General features: G+C 33.8%; 1 long non-coding RNA gene across 1 annotated transcript; it reads left to right on the forward strand.

Annotated features, from left to right (window-relative positions):
* The first annotated feature begins 442 nt into the window (after positions 1–442).
* On the forward strand, positions 443–13,728 carry LOC117315724. Its single transcript, XR_004529752.1, has 3 exons — positions 443–544; positions 11,602–11,678; positions 13,142–13,728. It is a non-coding gene; the product is annotated as an uncharacterized LOC117315724 (long non-coding RNA).
* Positions 13,729–23,580: the final 9,852 nt, after the last annotated feature.

Below are 23,580 nucleotides of genomic sequence, written 5' to 3' on the forward strand. Positions count from 1 at the left end.
TCTTATTGAGAATTCCTAAATTTGCAACATTTCAATTGATGAATGTATTCAATTCTAAAAGGTGAATACGACTTTATTACATAACTTTATGACATATAACATAGTCTTTCATGCAAGTTTTGCTAAATACTTCACAAGTAGCATTGACAGTTTCTCCAAGTAACATAAAAACGTGATAAACATGTGTACAAATAAACCTTCACCTGCTGTTATATAATTAAGTTTCATAAGAAACAATTCTAGAGTTTCCAGGTTCTTAATATAGAATCAGTTAATGTTAATCCAAACAACACATTCCGTGTATTCTAAATATAACAATGAAGCGTTATATCTCTCGTTTTAATTGGAAGACACACGTATATAGTCAGTGTATTTAAAGAACATATTTGTTTGACAATCGACTTCTAAATATAACGACAACTCGTTCTTTCATTTTAATGGGAAAACCCAAGTAGATAGTCGATACTCACAAAGAACACACTTAATTGACATCATCACACGGAGATCATTGGTCGTCTCATAGCACTTCAGTTGGTGAATATTGGTAAGAAGTGATTTTTAATGTTATTGTTTTAATGCAATTGATTATTTCACAGTGATTTCGTGATATGATATTAACATTACTTGAATACGACACAGTGATAACACATTCACCACTGTTCTGTTACCAATGTATTGAAGTTTTTTTGTGAATCGAACGGAATTTAAAGGATATTCTCTAAAATTAAATCTTCTTTTCTATACATCAATATTCAATTTCTCCTTCCCTGGACTGTGATATTTACAATTAACCTGTCTGACATGTTCTTACCTCACCCTTGAAACATGCTGCGCGTACTCTTTGCACGTTCTCAACAATTGTTTGTTGTCACATCGAGATTTCAATTGCGTGACGTCACAATTATCTTGATGTAATGTAAATATTCACCACGTTGGCAGTGTGACGGGGACCTCGACCCTCAGGGCAAGCATTGTGTTTGGCAACTTAAGAATCCCCCCTCAGGTTGAGATCCCCCTGTCTCGTTCCAAAGGGGTGAGATTCTATAAATCTCTCTCTGCAGATTTTGAGACTAATAAACACGTTTGTGGTTGGCATTGTCCATTGTATTCGTCCTTCTGCAGACATTTTAAACTTATCTTGAGAATTCCTAAATTTGCAACATTTCAATTGATGCATGTATTCAATTCTAAAAGGTGAATACGACTTTATTACATAACTTTATGACATATAACACAGCCTTTCATGTAAGTTTCCCTAAATACACTAGTAGGATTGAGAGTTTCTTCAAGTAACATAAAAACGTGATAAGCATGTAAACAAACATAACCTTCACCTGCAGTTCTATAACTAGGTTTAATTAGAAACAATTCTAGAGTTTCCATGTTCTTAATATATAATCGGTTAATGTTAATCTAAACTATATATTCCTTGTATTCTAAATATAACAATGAAGCGTTATATCTTTCGTTTTAATTGGAAGACACACGTAGATAGTCAGTGTATTTAAAGAACATATTTGTTTGACAATCGACTTCTAAATATAACGACAACTCGTTCTTTCATTTTAATGGGAAAACCCAAGTAGATAGTCGTAAATTACAAAGAACATTGGTAAAAAGTAATTGTTTAATGCTATTGTTTTACTTCAATTGATTAGATAAGAATATGATATTAAACACATATCTATATACAATTGTTTCTTAATCTATAATAATTACACTGTATATAATTTACAAAAGCGAAAAATAACCGACAGAATATAAAAAAAAAAAAAAAAAAAACATAAAAAAAGTTCAGTTTGGAATAGGAATATAACATTCATCTTTTAATCATATCAACTGATTGTGATATAAGGAATGATGTATTGAAATATGGCTACGGAGATTTCACGCGTTTGCTATTTCCCCTCTAATTGGCTCCTTTAAACTAAAATTAATCTTATTTTAACCCTGATGATTCGCCGGTAAAATTATTCTACTTTTATTTTCAGTTTGTTATTAGACGGATAACAAAAAAAAGAAAAGAAAAAAAACCTGTTATTTTAGCAATGTCATTCCTTCTATCATTGTTTTAAATCCGTTTCATTTCTACCTATATACAATGCATAATATTATCGAACCCAATTATTCTATCAAATAACAAGAGGCCAATGGCCAAGAACCTCCCTTGACAGGATTTTATGATAAGAAAGCTACGATTTCTCTGACTGGCAAATTTTGGCGGACAGTTGGATACAAACTAATAATAGTAAAATATGACCTATCAAAGACAGGCATCTAAAAGCGTGAGCGGAGTAACCATACTTCGCTCAGTTGTCAATGACGTAACACGTTTTTGCTGCTTCTTTATCCATATTGAAATATTGAATTTTGTGAAATGGCTGTTGACTTACTTAAGATAAAGATAACTTACCGTATTTGACCTCTCTGACCTTGAAAATGTCAAATGTCATTGGTATGAGGGATGTGAGAATACGATACAGCATTTATTTAATGACAAATTATCACGCCAGTTCTTCTAGAACTCAAAACGTTCCCCGTAGAACTTTCTCTATTTGACCTGGGACATTCACAGAGGTCCTTGATTTGACCTTGGAAATGTTATTTGTTCGAGGATTTTTTTTATAGCATACTGGTTTGGTAAACAAGAAGCCCAGCGTGCCTTTATCGCTCATCTGGTTTGATCTGACCAAAAGTTAAGATATATTCATGTTCAATTTGATCGTAGATTTATTTGTTGATGTCAAACAATGCTATGGTTATGGGGAACTGAAAAATAAAATCTAGAAACAAAGTCCTGATTCCGTAGGGTGTGAAAAGACGCAAGGGATTGTTTTAATAACATTGTGTTTAATAAAACTAAGTTTCTTGGGTTTAGGAAAGACCCCAGGGCCTATTTTACATCATGATTGTGTTCATCTCTTTATGCCCAACAATGATATATATGGTTATGGGGTGGGGATCTCAATGGCTTCAAAAATGTAGCAAAGAAACTAAGTTCCTGGGGGGTGGGTAAAGACCCTCGGAATATATATATATATATATACACGGTGCACTAATTGTTTCTCGTATTTGAAATATATATATGTTTATGTCTTCCTTCGCCCCTCGTGTTTCTAAGTACTTTCAAAGTACCCGGTAACTGTTTTATGTATATACAGATGAGTGTAAGATAACCTTAACACCTAGTAGTGCACTACGTTTAAACTAGCAGTCGCTACATTTAAACTACAGGTAATCTAGTAGTGCACTACACCCTAAGAGGTGATTGACAGCAAAACTCCCATACAGGTAATGGGCAGTACCCAAGGCTACCTGTGATTTTTACCTGTACTGTATATATAAAGTTGTCTAGCAGTTATCTTTGTTCGTCAGCTGAAAGGCCGCAAGGCCGTTATAGCGGACGTGAAACACGTTAAATTAAATAAACAAATTTATTCCAAGAGTTATTAAAAAGGTTTTGGAAGTTTAGTTTGCTGTTATATTTCAATCTCTCTATTCTTGTTAATTATACACTGTAACTAAATCAAGATACTAAGTTAAAGTGTTCAAGCCAAGTTTCATTTATCTTTTGGTACTTTATATTTGGTATTGATTGATCAGTTATAATATTTCACATGTTTAGTTCCAGTAATTTTGTTTTCATCACATGAAAGTATATGATAAAACATTTGAAAATAATTATCGTTACTTGAACATTTTCAATTTGATACATTTAATTTAATTCTTAGTTTAATTTCAGATTAAATTAAGCAGCATGTTCATAATTTCATTTTTAATGTGATATTAAACCTAATTCAGCCCATGATATATGTTGTACATTCTATGTGAATGCATACAATGTAGTCAGAAACCTAAATACATAAAGAAATGAGTTAAACCTTGATTTAACATGTAAAGACAGAGATTCTTTGAATGGTCTGGGAATTAAGTGATCATATCAGTGCTACATTTCAATATTTTAAGTTTACAAAAGGTACATATATGTTGCTTGTAATACACCTTCCATTTATCTTTACTGAAATAGTTGAAATTTCTGTACATGTACCCGTGTGCATGTATCTAATACTTTGAAGATCTAACATATTGGATCTGATTCCCGGTACGTGTATCAGTTACAGGTAACACAGAATGAGATAATGGCTGAGGGGAAAATTGATGTCATTTTTGTTATGAAATACATATATTTGCAAACTTTGGGAGGGCAACAAATTTAAGCCTATATAACACACATACATGTTCATGTATCTGGAACTGTACTTGTCATACAACGCTTGCATTATACAACACTTGTATATGCACAGCATGCTATAACTGGATCCCTGGGTGGTAATTGGGGACTTGAAAAAACTGTTCTCCTTTCTCCCACTTTTTTGGAATCAAAAGAATTATATAAACACTTGAGAACAATGACACGCCTTTTATAGTCTGTTCTGGAAATGTGCATATTTACAGGTAGATATTTACCTGTATTATCACATTATCAAGTCAGAGTACATGTACTATATATATCACAATATATCCTTTTATTATATTAAAGGTTGCTGTCAATGTTTCTGTATTGCGTATATATTTTATTTATTTATTTATTTATTTTCATTATTTCTATTTGTTTATTTTTTCAATAATGATATTTTCCAGATTCAACTAATCAGTTGAATTTCACAGCATAGCAAAAATTTTGAAGCATATGGCAATTATAATATAAGGAGAAAGAAAGATAGTATAATTCAATGCTTGGATGTATACAGATAATACACTAATACAGAACATTTACATCATTGAAAGCGATATGTGCCTGAAGTGAAAATGCTAAAGCAAAAAGCATACTTATAATATTTAACACTAGACATCGGCTGATTAAAAATTAAACGAAACACAATTATCTAATAATAATTAGCAGTTAATAGTAATTGTTTACATGTATGCAAGGAATACTTGGCATATACACTTTGCACTGGACAATGAATGATAGATTATTCATTAACTTTTAATATGCATACACAACTAATAAAATATACGTAGTTATGTTGCCCTGGGGTCCTGTATGTATCAACTGTAGGTGATGTCCTTGTACCGAAGAAATTTCATCCGAATCTTCATTTGCCTTGTTATTGGTTGACCGGGAATAGTGATAGACATAGCCATCCTGATGTTTGTATACTTACAAATCAGACAGCTTAAACACTTATCTCAATTGTCTCATCAACTAATAATATTTATCAAATGTAATGACGAAATATGATATTAATGAAAACCTTAAGATACTCTTTTATGGGGTGATCAATCGCTAAACACTAAGAAAAATGAAGAAGTATTCATTTCTGTGCAGAATTCATTTGTAACAGTAAGAGATTTTAATAATGTCAACATCTTGATTCTTTTTCCACTGAGGTTACATGTACATCGAATTTTCCAGAATTGAAAGTATCAAATATGTAATCAGCTGGAGTATTTTGTTGAGAAGTTAATTTGTCCATTCCATTTTTGTGTGCAAATGTCCATGGTTTAACGCCGTAATAGTGTTTTAGGAAAGGAATTAGTATAAGCTTTCAGCTTAATTCCAATAATGTATATATATGATTTGTAACCATTTAAATTAATTAGTATCAGGAAAAATACCAGCGATATTTGGCCATGTTGATAAGGGTTATTGGATAGTAGTAAATGGCCTGATGTGATTTCGCATTTTTAATCATTTCAAACAGTGAACTATGTAAAAATTGATTGAATAATAATGAACTGAGGTAGTTCAAAGCTTGTGTAAAATAGAGTTAATACCATGTAATGTCGGAGAATACAGGTAAAACCCAGGGAATGTACAGGTAAGGGATATATGAAGCAGACTATAATGACTGCCACAACATACCTTCCCGTATGTTATTTCTAAAAAGAGTAAAGAAAACACACCGTTAAAACAAGCACACCTTAAGACTAATCCTCATCTGATGAATATATATAGGTAAGGTGTTATAGATGTCCATTAGGTGGTGGTGAGGTGGGGTTTGGGTCCTGGGGCCCAGGTGGCCATGATAACAAGCATGTTCTGAGAGTACCAAATATACATACATATAATAATATGAATGAAGGCAAAGCCTTGGAAGAGCACAGCTAATCTAATTGTCCCTTGTATACGTGTATATATATATGTTAATGTACTATATGTAATTTTTCATTATATTAGCAGATTTATGAAAATCACAAGGTCATGCATCATGATAAGTCATCAAAAGGCCTTATATAACAAGAATTATACAGAATTCTATATCTCATCTTTCCCGCTTTATCAATAACATTTTTCAATTTATGGAGTAGTGTTCAAGTAATTAAATAATATCAGAAACCAAATGTTCAGTGAGACATTGAGATAGGGTGAAAACTGAACTTTAATGAAAATTCTCAAAATTCAGTTTTGAGGCCAAAATATGTGAATCTGTAAAGACATTTAAGTTTCAATTAGATTAATATTGCTTTTATAACACAGTTTAAAGTGAATCTTAACATAACTTCACAAAATTACCTGTTAGTATTTTTAGTTTACCCAAAAATAGGTGAACCTGAAAAAAAATCCTCTAAATGATGGACAGGTGCATGTACAACAGTATATATGATTGTATCAGTACCCTTACCAGTTTCAATTCAATCTGAGAGCATGCAACTCAATAACACTGTCAAATGTGGACTTTAAACAAATATTGACGCCACTGCTATTAAATACATTTGTAGTGATGGTTGTTAACTCGCTTTTATTTAATAAATTAATTGAACAAATTAAATAAGGCCAAAAAGTGTGATTTCTGTATATGAATTAAACAATTATTTCAATAACCCATCCCTATAGGGTATAACAGATCTAGAACAGGACATCCTGTGGTAAAAAAAAACAAAAAAAAGAAAGAAAAAAAAACAACTCATATTTTGAAAAGTGCCTTAATCAAGTCTCTTTCATCCATGAAGGATGCTTGATTTCTTCATATCTGGAAGTTTAGAAGTTTCGTCAATTTTACGCTTTTTGGTCCCACTACTCAGGCCACTGTGGATCAGTCATAGTGCCAATATATATTTTTATATATATATTTAATCTATACACAAAGTTTATACGAGTTTTAATATATATATATATGAATATACACATATACATAAATATATAAACATATACTATTGCACAGATATTGCCCATTCTGATACTTCTATTAAAGTTTGTGTTATTTCCAATAGCAATATTCAATATAATTTCTGTTTTTGTATTTTCCCTTATTACTGCAGAGTAAACAGAGTAAACTAATAACACGGATCCCCTCATCTTAAAAAAAACCAAAACTAGAGACCCAAGGTGCATTAAATTATATCAACTTTAAAGGACTTGAATTGAAGATCCTTCTACCATGTGTAATATTTGATTCTACCATATATTTGGAATAGAATAGAACATTTTGAACTGTTATTCAGTCACTTCAACTCATTTTTGGGCAAAACCGCTTTGGACCGAGGACATGTACTTATAACATATGATTTGAAGATCTGTTTATAGAGAACTTTTAAAAGAAATTCACTTAACAGTTAACATTGTGCGCCTTTAAAAATAAAATATGAATCAACTTTGGGATTACATCAGTATATAATGTTCTGTCAATTTTGTAATATCTGATTGGAAGTTAAAATTTTGTTATTTATATCAGAGTTTTTCGAGTTGTCAAACTTTGAATTATCTTATATATATTTTATTACCTAAAAAACAAAGATTTTGCCTTGGACCAGTGAGATACTTTAATTTATAATCAGTGTTTTTGAGTTATCATAGTTCGAGTTAATTAATTTTGATTGTAAATACATGTGTTCTCTTGTCTCCACTAAAACAGAATTTGTAGCAAATTTAAGTTAAACCTACTAAGAGTCAACACCATAGACAATTACTCTCCTTTTGTCATTATGATTAATTACAAAATAATTATAGAAATTCTATAATCTTCCAGGCTTTGGAAATTAACAGCAGTTGTTTATTATAAGGTTTTAATCATATTACACTGTACATGTACATGTGTTCATAAACATTGTAATAAATTTGGTTTAAATTTGGTTTACTTCATTTCAAGGGTCATTCATTCATTAGTTTAAATTCAAAGGTTAGGTCACCAAAATTAAACTTATTGGAAAATATGATTTTTTTCCCAAATAGTAAATCTTTAATTTACATAAATCAAAAAGTTTGACTCGCAGGGTAATTATTTATTCCTACCAAAATATCACTTTGTACTTGAAAGCCAGTCAGTATTTTTGCAGGATTCATCATTTTTCTGTACATTTTGGCATTGATTCATTTCCCTGTTCAAAAGTGGATTTCATCAGTAAAAAATGTACATGGTTCTGATATCTGAAAGAAGGAATGTCCCTCTAAATTGAGCCTCATTATATAATTAACTGCCAGGGTCATTTAAGAACATGCCAGGCATTGGAGAAGTGTTGGAACTTCGAACACATAAGATTGTTTTGAATTTCCTTTTTATTAATTTCAGGCAATATTTTGTGAAATAAACAGTTACTATACTTAGCAATAGAAATCTGATCTGTAATACTCCCAACAGTATAATATGACAATATTTTTCAGATAAATTTCAATCATTATTGTTGGTACAACCTACATATGCCATGTTGATCTATGTTTATTTCTGCTGACTAATGTAGACTAACTACACATGTAGTCTACTAAGCCTGCATTTCATAAATGATAAAAATCTAGGGTTATCACATGGGCTTGATATACAGTAGCCTAGTAGGCCTATTACTCGGACACATTTTAAATGGTTACTAGCCCCATGTGCTGTAGATAATATAACCTACTTCTAATTATAATAAACAATGCGAGTCAGGCACATCGTATCATCTGTAACTAACAATACAAAAGCTGGGACGTAACCGATAGACACTTGTTTCCTATGCATATGCCTAGCCTAGTTGTCTTTCGGCATGTTATTGTTTACAATGTAAATAAAGTGCCTGTGACGTAAGCCTAACGTTAACACTGAGAAAATAAATCGACAAGAAGCCTAAATATTTACGATAGAATCGATCATAACACAGTGTTATCGGCAAATGCCTACCTTTGATCAGATCAGACTAGAACCACATACAAAAATAATAACAAGGACCCTATACCGAGTTTAATTCCAACATATTCGCATGTCTTGTTGTGTACCATGTATAGTTCAGACGTGAATGGAGACGATGACATTCGGTAATTCCCGATCGGTTAAGGACGACATGATAAAAATAAAAGCGAAAACATACCGCTGTTTTGTTATTCATTTTTCATCTGAGAACAAAAGACATATATCACTAATGTTAAAACACTATAGAGAGACTTTGGTGTTGATATTGTTCAAGATTTTTACTACATCCGGTTTTGAGCCATTCCGGTACCGGTTTTTTGGACCATACAATTTTCTTTGTTCGTATGTATGGGAAGGGAGGCAACTCTTGTTGGAGGTACCGTTTTCAAGTATTTAGAGAGCTTCGCTCGGGCGCCTTCGGCGCCCTAGAGCTACGCTCTTATTATTAGTCTTTAACCGAACATAAATGAGATATACTAAACTTTTGATTCTTGATTCTTGATTATGTACTATGAAATGATTTCATGGTTGAATTAACAGATATTAGAGAAAAAACAATATATTGAATTTAAGATTCTGTTTGTTTGATAAAGTAATGAATATCAAAATAAGGTACATATACAGTACTGTACTTGAAAAGAACATCTACAGTCATCAAGGCCTAAGGTAGAAATAATCATTAATATTAAATGTATATTTATTACATCTAAAAAATGAAAAGCATCAAAATTTTGAAATCAGAAAGATCAACCTTAATTTCACACTATAATGAAACCTTTAAAAAAAATTAATGATAGAAAAACCCACTACAAATCCAATTGATAGAGTTTTAATTCCTCTTGTGCCATATATCATAAGAACCGCAGCTAATTTCATTTTGAGTTAATATTAGATCATTTAAATATACCTGGTAAAGTCAGGATGACAGATATAAGGCAGTCAATTTACACAGGTCTATATATGTAACAACTACAAGTATCTCACACAGGTGTCCAGTTGCACTGTCGCTTACCTGTATAGGGGGATTTGTGGTCACACCTGACTGGACGTAGTGCACTACTAGTTTACCTGTAGCTCGTAGTGCACTAGGTGTGCACTAGGGTGTAAAGATTAGCTTACACTCAACTGTATTTGCATCCCTGACAATGTACATTAGACAGTCTGTTACAGAAACAGAAATGTTTATACAATTATTTATATATAAGATGTTTTCGAACTAATCAGAATCAGGCCTTCGGCGTATATTTATCGACCGAGTGGATCATCTTCACAAACATTACGATATTGTTCGTGGCTAATCTACTAGATTTGTGCAACTGTTCTATGCCTATATGTGATCGGTTATGATTTTATGTTCATTTCGTCCCACAAATATCGGCCCAGACAGCGGGTAGCAGTGACAATATCGGTTGGCAAATCCCATATTACTGACTAAAATTAGTTCTTTTTAGTTCGTTTTAACGAAATTGAATAAATATAAAATGTATTCAATTTCGTTAAAACGAACTAATGTTAGTACATTTTTTTTGTATATGTAATATGGGATTTGCTACCCGATATCACTGCTACACGCTGTTTGGGCCGCGTAGAAAAGCAAAAACATTCACTACATAGCACGCGCTGCCATCACATCGATTCAACTCGCGATGTTATTTTGTTAAACCTTTTAGTCATATTATTTATTTATTCATTAACTTTCACCATCTGTATACCACCTACGATGTTTTCTAATTAATCATAATGGGCTCTCGGCGAACTAATTATCGGCCGAGGGGGATCGTTTTCAAAACATAACGATATTTATTGTTGTTTATACCTACTATATTTGTGTAACTGTTCCATGTTCTATGTCTATATGTGATCGTATGTAATTTACCTATGTCTTGATGAAGGGGCAGATTGCCTCAAAAATTCGACAATTTACTTGCCTGTACTGTCGTTATTACTACTTGACAATTATATATATATGTGTGTGTATATATAATTAAAAGTAAACGCTGTCCTTGTGATGGATGTACATAATATATATATATGTATATATACTTTATAACAAAAGCTCAGTGTCCGATATAATATATGAAAATAATAATATTTAAACATGTCTTCTGATATATAATGCAAGCGCTGATGCTTTACAGATCAACGTGTTTTCCACGTAATGCTTTATGAATGTGTGCTTGCGAATGGAAACTGACACAATTAATGAGGAACAAGTGCTTGTGACCACAGAGGTTTATAATACAGGAGACCTGTTCCTCAATAGCATACGTTATAGGTTATATGTAGAGTAGTGCCTTTTTATAGTAACACATATACAAGTTTTCCCTAATCAATCGCTAATGAATTAAGTCAATGTCACCACAAATTTCTTAACTCTTGACTATGCCTCCATCGTACTACGTCCAGGGAAGTAGAAAGCAAATTTGATATATTCATATAGATTTTACTAATTAACATGCCATATATAAAGTGTCACTTATTTATCTTATCACAGGTGGATAAATAATGGCATCATTACAACTACAGGTCATAAATATTAAAGGAAAGAAATATTTCAAGACCTGTCAATCAGTAAGTATGATACATTATATAAATAAGAACATTTTATCACATATTGACCAGCTGTAATAGTAGCGTTTTAATATGTTGTTTAATAGGTTTTAAAGTAAAAGACACGACTCATATTGTTTCAAGACATTTCCGATTTTCAGGAAGATGGACTAGGAACGCGGATCTGGACGCTAACTACTGCAAAATTGTGGGGTCGTCTCAAAGGTGTAAATGTACATAATGCGACACAGGGACCTGATAATTAGCTACAGTCTACATGTATTTGGACCTTCCCTTGTGTATATAGCACATGTTCAGACGTTTTTGGGGCTAGATTAAAAGTCAGTAAAAATGGCAACCCCAGTGTTAATTATAACACGTACGTTTTTCAATCTAACATTCATATGAATCCAATGAATTTAATACCGCAGTTGTTACCATAACAACGTAACCACGCTTATTCTGATCTATCAGATTTAGAGTTATTTCCTTTGATAAGCTGCAAGACGACTGCGGCCAAGAATGATGCCAACGATGTTAATGCTTTTGTATTGCTTTTGGTCGTATTTTGACAAAACGATCCGGGAAAACGAATGTTTTTACAAACCAAACACAAAAGTGTATACTGGCGTTTGTTTCCGCGATGTTACCTAAGTGCATATATGTACACTCGTGTATATTCTCAGTGTGCGATCGTATTCGTTTTTAATAAGGTTTTACGATAACAATTACAGATCTTATCAGTTTGCGAATATACACAAAAAACAACATAGATACTGATTACAACTCGATTTTGAATTATCATCATATAAACCATTTAATACAAACCCCTGTACAGGAATCAGAAGTCATGCATGTGACATCGTGAAACCATGCTTGTAAATTTGTTTCCGACACCTGAAATAACACATCTTGGGTTGGTAAGGCCTTCAGAACAATGCATCAATATGTATACAAACATAATATATCTATTTATTCCATTTACCTCCATGCTGCAATAGTATCGTATATAACTGTATAGTCAGACTCTGTGTACAATGCACGTGACTATTACGCGTCGAGTAGTCAGTGTCACAGAGTCACAACTTATCAAATGAAATATTATTTGAGAAGACCCCCAATTCAGCAATAGTTCTTGTCCGAGTTCGCGTACGTAGTCCGTCTGCCTGAAAAGTTCTTCTGACTACGCCACTATCTGCGTATTGCCCGTGAGCCCCTGTATATTGTAGAATCAACCTTTTCAGCGTTGATATTTGTTTACTTTTTCTTTTATATGATAAAAATTATGAAATAAGTCTATTTCAATAATACTAAAAAAAATCAATTGAAGGAATTGGATTAACATAAGCTTAAACTTGATTCTATATCCTGTTTTATTCTTTCATTTTTAAAAAATCATTTATTAATCCCAATGTTCCATTACTTAGAATCAGTGTAATCCAAATATAGTCATTTAAATCTATTGTCTTTATGGTTTTACACAGAGCGACAAACTGTCATCGTTATTCCAAAAATTATCCGAACATGAGGGATTATCGGGACAAGATATCCTCTTGGTATATAATGGAAAGCAAATCAGCTGCCCTGACACAGGAACCGATGAGAAAACTTTGGGTGACCTTAACTTCTTCGACAGGGCCACTTTGCAGATAGTAGCACGTTTTCCAGGAGGAAGTGGGGTGGAATTGACGCTATTGAAATAAACAAACAAAACAAAAACGAAGCGGTTTATAAAAAGAACACTCGGGAATTTTGAATAGTTCCATAAAAGAAGATATTTTCAAGTTAATCCTTATAATTGAATTTACTTTCCTCAATATGGAAATCCACTTTTATTGATGAACTATTTTCTCTGGGAAATTATTACGCCACTGTATCAGCCAATCAAATGCAACGTTACAAACAGCGACGTCACTTTTTATGGGCTGATAACATGAATTTTCAGGTAAATGAAACTGCTTACTTATCTGTATCGATACAACTAAATGTCGAAAGCATCGAAGTGATTGATTAACTGTGAACGTTCTATGATATTTTGATATTGATTACAGCGGAAATACATATGTATCAGCACTTATTTAGAATTCGTGTTATTATTCATTTTGTGTTAAAATTATGTTGCCTGGAGTCTTGAGTATTAGTAATGAAATTACAATGATAATAATAATCCTTAAGTGTGGATTGACATAATTGAATTATGACGTAAATGAAGTGTGTTAGTTTTGATTTAACAAAATGTAATGCATGTTTGAATGTCACATTCCCGACAGTAGACACGGTATATCTTTAAAATGCCTAAAATGGTACACAGGGTAGGGAATATGTATCTAATAGACACCTACAAATGAAAAAAACTCAATAACGACTTCCGAATAAAGCTGCATATCAACATTTACTTATAAGAAAAAACGCAAGCTTTTAGAACCTGGTAACATGTATCTAAGATTTGGTATTATAAACAAAAGCTATGTCCTGTTTTCGATTGTTCATAATTACACTTTTACAGGCGACGTTGTGGTTTGTTTCTTTGAACTTTAAAGTTTACTTTTATCAAAACATTATGTAATGAATGATCTATAAAAGTTCTGTGATTTAATTCAATAATTTTATATCCTAATGTATGCACAGATAATAGCCTTTCAGAGGATGTGTTAAGGTATAGAGATGCATTAATTTGTAGCTATTTTAGCACACACAAGATATATGAGTGGTTTCATAAAACAAATACTTTGTTATTCATTTTCGTAAATTAGTTGATAAATATTCAATATCGAGTAGATTTCATTAACACTCACCTCCTGAAAATTGGCACGGCTTTCCTGTGACTCGATAAGACGTCGGAACGTTCTGGCTAATTAAGCTGGTATCGTTTGGTAAGAGTGCCGAATGAAAACCAAAGATGACGAGTTTTCTGTTTCAGCTTTAAAATGGTAATTTTGTGCCTGGGGTACATCTTTTTATAGCGGAGATAATATAAGTTCTATGTTTAAAGTTGATATGAAAGAGACATTGAAAACACCGAGACATGTCACCATCCTAAGGTTGATATAGATCTATAGAACTAGTACATAATGCATGCATACATCGGTTGTTTGTTAGAAATATAATGTTAGGTTCCTGTGATGAAATATGTACCGAAAAATAATTCATGATGTATTTTTGATATTGTTGTAATTACTGCTTTACAAAGTTTTCACATTCGAAGAAAAGCAAGGGTTCTTTCTTAAGAAAATGGTAGTTTTTTTTTGTTTCTGTTATTTTGTTTTTGTTTTTGTTTTGTGTATGTTTAATTGAAGGTAAGTGTTACCTGTACTCGATTAGTAATGGTTCTCCACAAATAGATTTTGTTATCCTTTTTGACTTTAGATCAATATCGTTACATAAATAAGTGATTGCACACAAGTTATCACAACTTATCAATGTCCTCTAAATAGTACAATTGTATATATACACAACTGTAAATACACGGTTTACATTCGCGGTGTTCTATATATAACACTACGTAGGCCATACGAACTTGTACTTATTAGTATAGATATACATATCATCAAATTCAAAATGATTTGTTATCCGCGGATGTATATCTAAAGAGCATATATCATACCTACAGTAATACCTCTCAATCCAATTAAAATCTAGATGGTCATTCTCACTGCGTTACTAGAACATCTAACAACATCGCATAAGGGGTCACGTCAGAGTGACCTTTTGGATTAACCTTCTTAATACATTACCTCTTCTTCATTTAATTTAGGAATCTTATGATTCCCCAGAAAAAAATAATCCAAGTTGACTTCACTTATATCAGTATCACCCCTATATAATTGTTCATAAAAAGATTTAACCTCAAAATAAAATAATGATAAAATAGCCCATTGTTATGTGATTACTTCCTCATTATCTCGCTGTAACTTTGGAATAACTTTTGACATGAAGTTCCTACTTTCTAGATTGTAAAAACAATTTATTGGTTTTTCACCTTCCTCATTCCATTATGCTTTTGCACTTATTATACTTCCCTTAATTCTATATACTCTAATATTATCTGATTCCCTTTGCCTTTTTACTCAATTCTGCAAAATTATTATTCTGATCTAATGTATTTTATCTATAAAATTTGTTTCATTTAGCCTTTTTTTTAAGGATGAGTAAGATTTTTTTTAAATTTATATTTTATTCATTTTAATTTTCAACCAGAATACAATAACATACATATATACATACGGGGAAGCATTACATACAATATATACTTTACATCAACATTACATTAGCCCTTGTGGTATACAAAATATATTATGATATACAAAATGTATAAGATTAACTGAATGAAGTAGTTGGATTTATTATCAAAGTATACTGACTTTATCTTTGATTGAAACGTTATAGAATAGCAAAGAATGTAAGAGACTGGAATAAAGGTGGATATCTTGAGGGAGGGGGAAGGGGGAACAACAACAAAGACAAAATGAGCAAACAAAAAAATGGATTTCCCTATACACATAAAGACATGGACAAATGGACAAGTGTTTTGTAGACTGGTCTAGCAAATATTAGTGATTTCGTATTTCGGTTAAAGTTATTTGCTTATAAGTTGCTCACTCTACTGACTTATATGATTTTTTGCACTATGAAAGATCTAGCACTATTGATGTGTTGGCACCAAGCTTAAATTTGTAACCAATCGTTTATTTGAGTAATATGATGTTCTTTATTTTTATAGTCTATAGTTGAAATGATAATTTTTATGTGCTCTTAACTCGAATTTAATGTGATTACTAGTGGGGTGACACCTAAAGGAGTGTCACAGAAAGAATGAAGTGTAGTTAGGGAAGATAACTCTGGATGACCACGAAAGACAGAAAAAAATAAATGCTGAGGGTGATACAGAATTGTCCGTCTTGAGTTCAGAGGTTCCATGCACGAGTCCTGGTTTACATCAAAATCGTTCAATGTCAATATTTCGACGAATAAGAAGCATCAGCGTGGTTATATGGCAATGAATCCCATGTGGTTGAATTCGAATTCCCCTATTTACAAAAATGTACCATTTTGCATCCAAATCCATTGTCTAAACTTCGACCAATCGGAAGCCTTGGCAATGATACCGATGCAATGGAATTTGCAGTCCCCTAATACCAATATATACCATATACCAATGGTAATCGAAATCAAAGAATATCTAAATTTTCACCAGGCAGAGGCAAATAAGTCTGCGGCGGCCATCTTGGCTGACCGATCGGAAAATAAAAGATCAGTTGCAAACCCCATGACCTTGAAGAACATTTGTGTCTTTTTTTTTAAGTGGGACACTAAATAGATTATTGGTTATCTTATAACACTGGTAACCCCAAAAACCTTTATTTCCTTTCCTTTAGCATAAATACCTTCACTTGCTCTTACAGTGCTAACATGCAAACCGTTGACGGTTCAGGTCGTGTATCACCTGGCACCACCCGACAACTCGGCGACCCATTTGTCGAACATCGTTGTAAAATACAGAAGACAGTGGGCGGGACCACGATACCAATTACCGCAGCTCATTATAACACGGGAGCGAATCAGCGCTCTCGGATTGACAGGCCACGTGCGACAGAAATAACAGACAACATGAGATTGATACAATGTTCAATTATATACAGGATTTTATTAGACTTCTCTATTAAATTTAACCGTGTCTATGATATATATAGTACTAAATTAGAAATGTAAGCAGTAGTCACTATACATACCACATTTTTCAAACAGTTTTTCGCAGGCATGATTGGGAATGGCAGTAATTGCCAATGTCGTTGCGAGTTCAGTAAAGTTATATATATGTTAATGTAGCATTTTCCCTTAGACCGTTTCTCGTGAGGTGAAAAACGTACTCGGCAGCGTTCAGTTCTGGACTGTACGGGGACTGAAATAACAATTCGACGCCATGTTGACCAAAAAGATTACGTAGTAATTGTTCTCCGACCCTGTGATGATGAAACCGCAGTTATCAAGAATAATACAATAATCGGATTTCTAAATTCATTCCGTTGTTGTAAAAGTTGGTCAAAAAAGTTGATCATTTCTAGGGCATTTGACGGCCCCTGAATAATACCAAAGAAGTCCATCCAAAAAAAAAAAAAAAAAAAACACACAACACAACTTAACTGTGTAGGTGTACCTACAAAACTATGTCCGTAATTCCTGTTTCCTGCCGTTTTAATAACGGAAGATCCGTCGAAAAAATGAAACTTGCTCCGGTCGGAATAACATTATCTGTAAACGATTCTGCTGGAGTACACTGAATTCGTTTACTTGACATTCCTAAATCGTCCCGGATAGCCTTATTTATTAAATTTACTGACGGAACAGTATCGTCAGTACACACGTGTTCATTGAGTAGTTTAGTCCTGATCTGAAAATGAAGAACGTTGTCGGTAAGTTTTTTCTGTACATCATGATTTTTTGGTGTTTTCACGGAAATAGAATTTTTTGCAATTTTCCAACAGCCTACATTATTGCACACAACCAGAGACAAATCTGACTTCAAGTGAAAAGGCACTGGTTATAGCATGCCAAATTATGACAAAACACCAGATGCGTTTGACAGGACCTTACAATCAGCCGACGGTGATACGACACCCGTGATCGGTTAATCAAACATTCTTTGAGAAACTTCACATACGATTTTTAGTTTCCTTTCTCAAATTGACCCAAAAATAGGGATCTAGGGTAGGATTTATATATTATTATTATCACGGAAACGTGTTCAATACATAGGGATATGAAGTGGATTACATGTAAATGGAATAATTTTGTTAACATTTAATGATCTTCTGTCAAGGTAACATGTCAAGTCCCTCCGATAATAATACGCTAGGGTTTTCAAAAACATTCCTTTAATCAAAATCTATGAGAAAATGTTTAAACAATCGCCATGTTCATTTATCACAAGGGGACATACAGTATTGCCCAACACCTCAATTTCTTCCATGTTATCGCTATCGTTCCGACAACAGAAATGTGCAAAATGTATATAACGATGAGAACTACATGTGTGCCCAAATGAGAATAAGACGAGTTTCTGTGCCTACCAGTATTAAAATAAACACCGAAAATGTACAGAATAATTTACCGTACACAAATGCCATGTCTATCTACGGTTAATTAACCAATTAGTGATACTTGGGGATTTGAGATTTTTTTTACAATACTTAAATTGGGTTACGTTGAGAGTAAAACAGTCCTTTTAATTCAAAGATATTTCTTTTGCCACTTGGGAAAAGTACACAATTCCCATAAATATTTTATTTTAACAATCCACCCTTTATTCAAATGCAGTAGCACATATATACTTGTATGCGCTCCACAAGACAGACAATCGGTCTGTTATTTCTGTCGCACGTGGCCTGTCAATCCGAGAGCGCTGATTCGCTCGTGTGTTATAATGAGCTGCGGTAATTGGTATCGTGGTCCCGCCCACTGTCTTTTGTATTGCACAACGATGTTCGACAAATGGGTCACCAGATTATACACGGCCTGAACCGTCAACGGTTTGCATGTTAGCACTGTAATTTCCTCACTTTCACTTAATTTTCTCACCTGCACTTAATTTATTCGCGCGACATTTAAAACTCTCAAATACGTTTAAATATTAATACTGGCGAGAGGAATTGAAGGTTTGGGGGTTACCACTGTAATAATTTTAATAATTCTTCAGTTTTCTGGAATATGACACATTAATTGATTATGAGACATCAATTGGCATCTATGCAAGCATACGTTAGGGTCTCTCGTGTGTTGTTGTTCAGTGAGGTAGTCACCCACTACTATAAGGAGACCCAGCCTCAAAACGATCCTGATTGCAATATATACACGTGGTGATAAAACAACCAAACAATCAACCCTAAGTTCATCTTAGTAACAGATGTACTCGCGGTATTCTAATCGATCAATAATTACATATACGATCAAAGATAAAACAAATGTTATGCATATCATTATGATGTCAAAATCAGGGCTTCTAGGGACCACAAAACAAAATCAAAAATAGATTGTGGGTTTTTCCCGTTTGGGCAGAAGATTTAATAGGAAGATGAATGCATCCGGGCCTACTGATTGGATATTTAGGGGAGTGGTGACGTAACATCCGCCACCTCTCGATAAAATACGACCCTTTTTCAAAACCCTATTGTGGCCGTTCTATGAAAGATATAGAAAAACTAAAGATACGGTTTTCTTCAGAACTATCTCTTCTTGTTATGTTTGGAGTTTCAAATTTTTGGATTGAATCGCTGATTTTTAAGGACCGGTTAAACAGAAGCTACCGGTCAAAGTGACGATTTTGGCATGTTTGACCCAAAATATCTCATAAATACGAATTTCCACAGGGATACCAGATACATCCAGACCTAGATCGAGCCGAGTTTAACAATGGTTCAAAACCCTATCAAAATTGTATGTGTCATTTTTTCCACCCCCAAATCGCTACAATAGCCGGCAAAAATCGCGAATTAGCTCATACTATCATTACGTTCCGTAAGGAACGATAACGAGTTATCGTCCCTTACTACACTTCATTCTTTACAAGTTTGAATAAATTCAAAAATAAATTTTAAATAAATTTTAAAATTTTAAAATAAATTCAAATAAATCTGTGTTTAACGCTGGCGTTGACTGGTGTGCATTTAACACTGGCGTTGACTGGTGTGAATTTAAAATTTATAAATACATTTAAAATAAATAAAAATTAAAAAAAAAATCAATTCAAAGAAATCTGGATTTAACACTGGCGTTGACTGGTGTGCATTTAACACTGGTGTTGACCGGTGTCCATTTAATACTGGCGTTGACCGGTGTCCATTTAATACTGGCGTTGACCAGTGTCCATTATCATAATACTGGCGTTGACCAGTGTCCGTTTAACACTGGCGTTGACCAGTGTCCATTTAATACTGGCGTTGACCAATGTCCGTTTAACACTGGCGTTGACCAGTGTCCATTTAACACTGGCGTTGACCAGTGTCCATTTAATACTGGCGTTAACCAGTGTGCATTTTACACTGATGTAGACATACCAGTGTCAAATGGACACCGGTCAACGCCAGTGTTAAATGGACACTGGTCAACGCCAGTGTTAAATGAATACTGGTCAACACCAGTGTTAAATACAATTTCCGCTATCGTCCCTTACTGCACTTAAGCTGGTTCCGGATTTCAAATTTTCAGATTTTCCGAAAATGTGTTAGTGCGTTGGATTCTGGGTGTAAAAAGGCGGGAATTCTTCCCCAGTGCAGTGTAAATGTCTGGCTTACTGTCTTTCGATTATACGTACCCGTGTGCCCTTAGCGGAAACTGTTGCATCACGGACATGATGAACTTAATGTACCATATATGTCAAAACAAGATTAATCCTGTCTTTGGGATGGAGATATTTGTGAAAAATATGTAAAAAAAAAAAAAAAAAAAAAATGTGCCGAGAATTGTGTCGTTTGTATTTTCTCTGATATTGTAAAATTGTAAGAAATATAGGCAGTGACAGCAAAATACAACCAGCTCACCGAGCGCTACAAGTTCAATCAGACAAGCAGAACAGACGTAGTAACGTCACTCGTGACGTACGTCCGTACATGTAATAGACTCTCCGAAATGTGTGACCTCGCGGTACATAGTACCTATGTTTAAAACCCTATTGTGACCGTTCTCTGATAGATATAGAAAAAACTAAAGATACTGTTTTCTTCGGAATTACATGTACTTGTGATGTGTGGAGTTTCAATAAGATGGCTTTATGCGTTAATTCTCTAGGCCGAGTTGTGCAGAAACCAGCAGTCAAAGTGTCGATTTTGGCGTGTTTGTACTCAAAATATCTCCATAACTAGATTATTCCTAGATATACGGGATATGCCTGGACATACATGTAGATCACACCGAGTCTTATAAGTGTGGAAAGTTTTATCAAAATGTATAGAGTCGCTTTTCAGTTAGCTCCAGAAAGTGGTCTGAATTAGCCGCATGTACTTTACGTTCCGTCCTTCAATACACTACATTCCACACATTCTTGTGACGTAACACTCGTGACGTAACATCCGCCACCTCTCGATAAAATACGACCCTTTTTCAAAACCCTATTGTGGCCGTTCTATGAAAGATATAGAAAAACTAAAGATACGGTTTTCTTCAGAACTATCTCTTCTTGTTATGTTTGGAGTTTCAAATTTTTGGATTGAATCGCTGATTTTTAAGGACCGGTTAAACAGAAGCTACCGGTCAAAGTGACGATTTTGGCATGTTTGACCCAAAATATCTCATAAATACGAATTTCCACAGGGATACCAGATACATCCAGACCTAGATCGAGCCGAGTTTAACAATGGTTCAAAACCCTATCAAAATTGTATGTGTCATTTTTTCCACCCCCAAATCGCTACAATAGCCGGCAAAAATCGCGAATTAGCTCATACTATCATTACGTTCCGTAAGGAACGATAACGAGTTATCGTCCCTTACTACACTTCATTCTTTACAAGTTTGAATAAATTCAAAAATAAATTTTAAATAAATTTTAAAATTTTAAAATAAATTCAAATAAATCTGTGTTTAACGCTGGCGTTGACTGGTGTGCATTTAACACTGGCGTTGACTGGTGTGAATTTAAAATTTATAAATACATTTAAAATAAATAAAAATTAAAAAAAAAATCAATTCAAAGAAATCTGGATTTAACACTGGCGTTGACTGGTGTGCATTTAACACTGGTGTTGACCGGTGTCCATTTAATACTGGCGTTGACCGGTGTCCATTTAATACTGGCGTTGACCAGTGTCCATTATCATAATACTGGCGTTGACCAGTGTCCGTTTAACACTGGCGTTGACCAGTGTCCATTTAATACTGGCGTTGACCAATGTCCGTTTAACACTGGCGTTGACCAGTGTCCATTTAACACTGGCGTTGACCAGTGTCCATTTAACACTGGCGTTAACCAGTGTGCATTTTACACTGATGTAGACATACCAGTGTCAAATGGACACCGGTCAACGCCAGTGTTAAATGGACACTGGTCAACGCCAGTGTTAAATGAATACTGGTCAACACCAGTGTTAAATACAATTTCCGCTATCGTCCCTTACTGCACTTAAGCTGGTTCCGGATTTCAAATTTTCAGATTTTCCGAAAATGTGTTAGTGCGTTGGATTCTGGGTGTAAAAAGGCGGGAATTCTTCCCCAGTGCAGTGTAAATGTCTGGCTTACTGTCTTTCGATTATACGTACCCGTGTGCCCTTAGCGGAAACTGTTGCATCACGGACATGATGAACTTAATGTACCATATATGTCAAAACAAGATTAATCCTGTCTTTGGGATGGAGATATTTGTGAAAAATATGTAAAAAAAAAAAAAAAAAAAAAATGTGCCGAGAATTGTGTCGTTTGTATTTTCTCTGATATTGTAAAATTGTAAGAAATATAGGCAGTGACAGCAAAATACAACCAGCTCACCGAGCGCTACAAGTTCAATCAGACAAGCAGAACAGACGTAGTAACGTCACTCGTGACGTACGTCCGTACATGTAATAGACTCTCCGAAATGTGTGACCTCGCGGTACATAGTACCTATGTTTAAAACCCTATTGTGACCGTTCTCTGATAGATATAGAAAAAACTAAAGATACTGTTTTCTTCGGAATTACATGTACTTGTGATGTGTGGAGTTTCAATAAGATGGCTTTATGCGTTAATTCTCTAGGCCGAGTTGTGCAGAAACCAGCAGTCAAAGTGTCGATTTTGGCGTGTTTGTACTCAAAATATCTCCATAACTAGATTATTCCTAGATATACGGGATATGCCTGGACATACATGTAGATCACACCGAGTCTTATAAGTGTGGAAAGTTTTATCAAAATGTATAGAGTCGCTTTTCAGTTAGCTCCAGAAAGTGGTCTGAATTAGC

Source organism: Pecten maximus, chromosome 17 (genome assembly GCF_902652985.1).
Source record: "Pecten maximus chromosome 17, xPecMax1.1, whole genome shotgun sequence".
In the NCBI taxonomy this organism is placed as follows: Eukaryota; Metazoa; Mollusca; class Bivalvia; order Pectinida; family Pectinidae; genus Pecten; species Pecten maximus.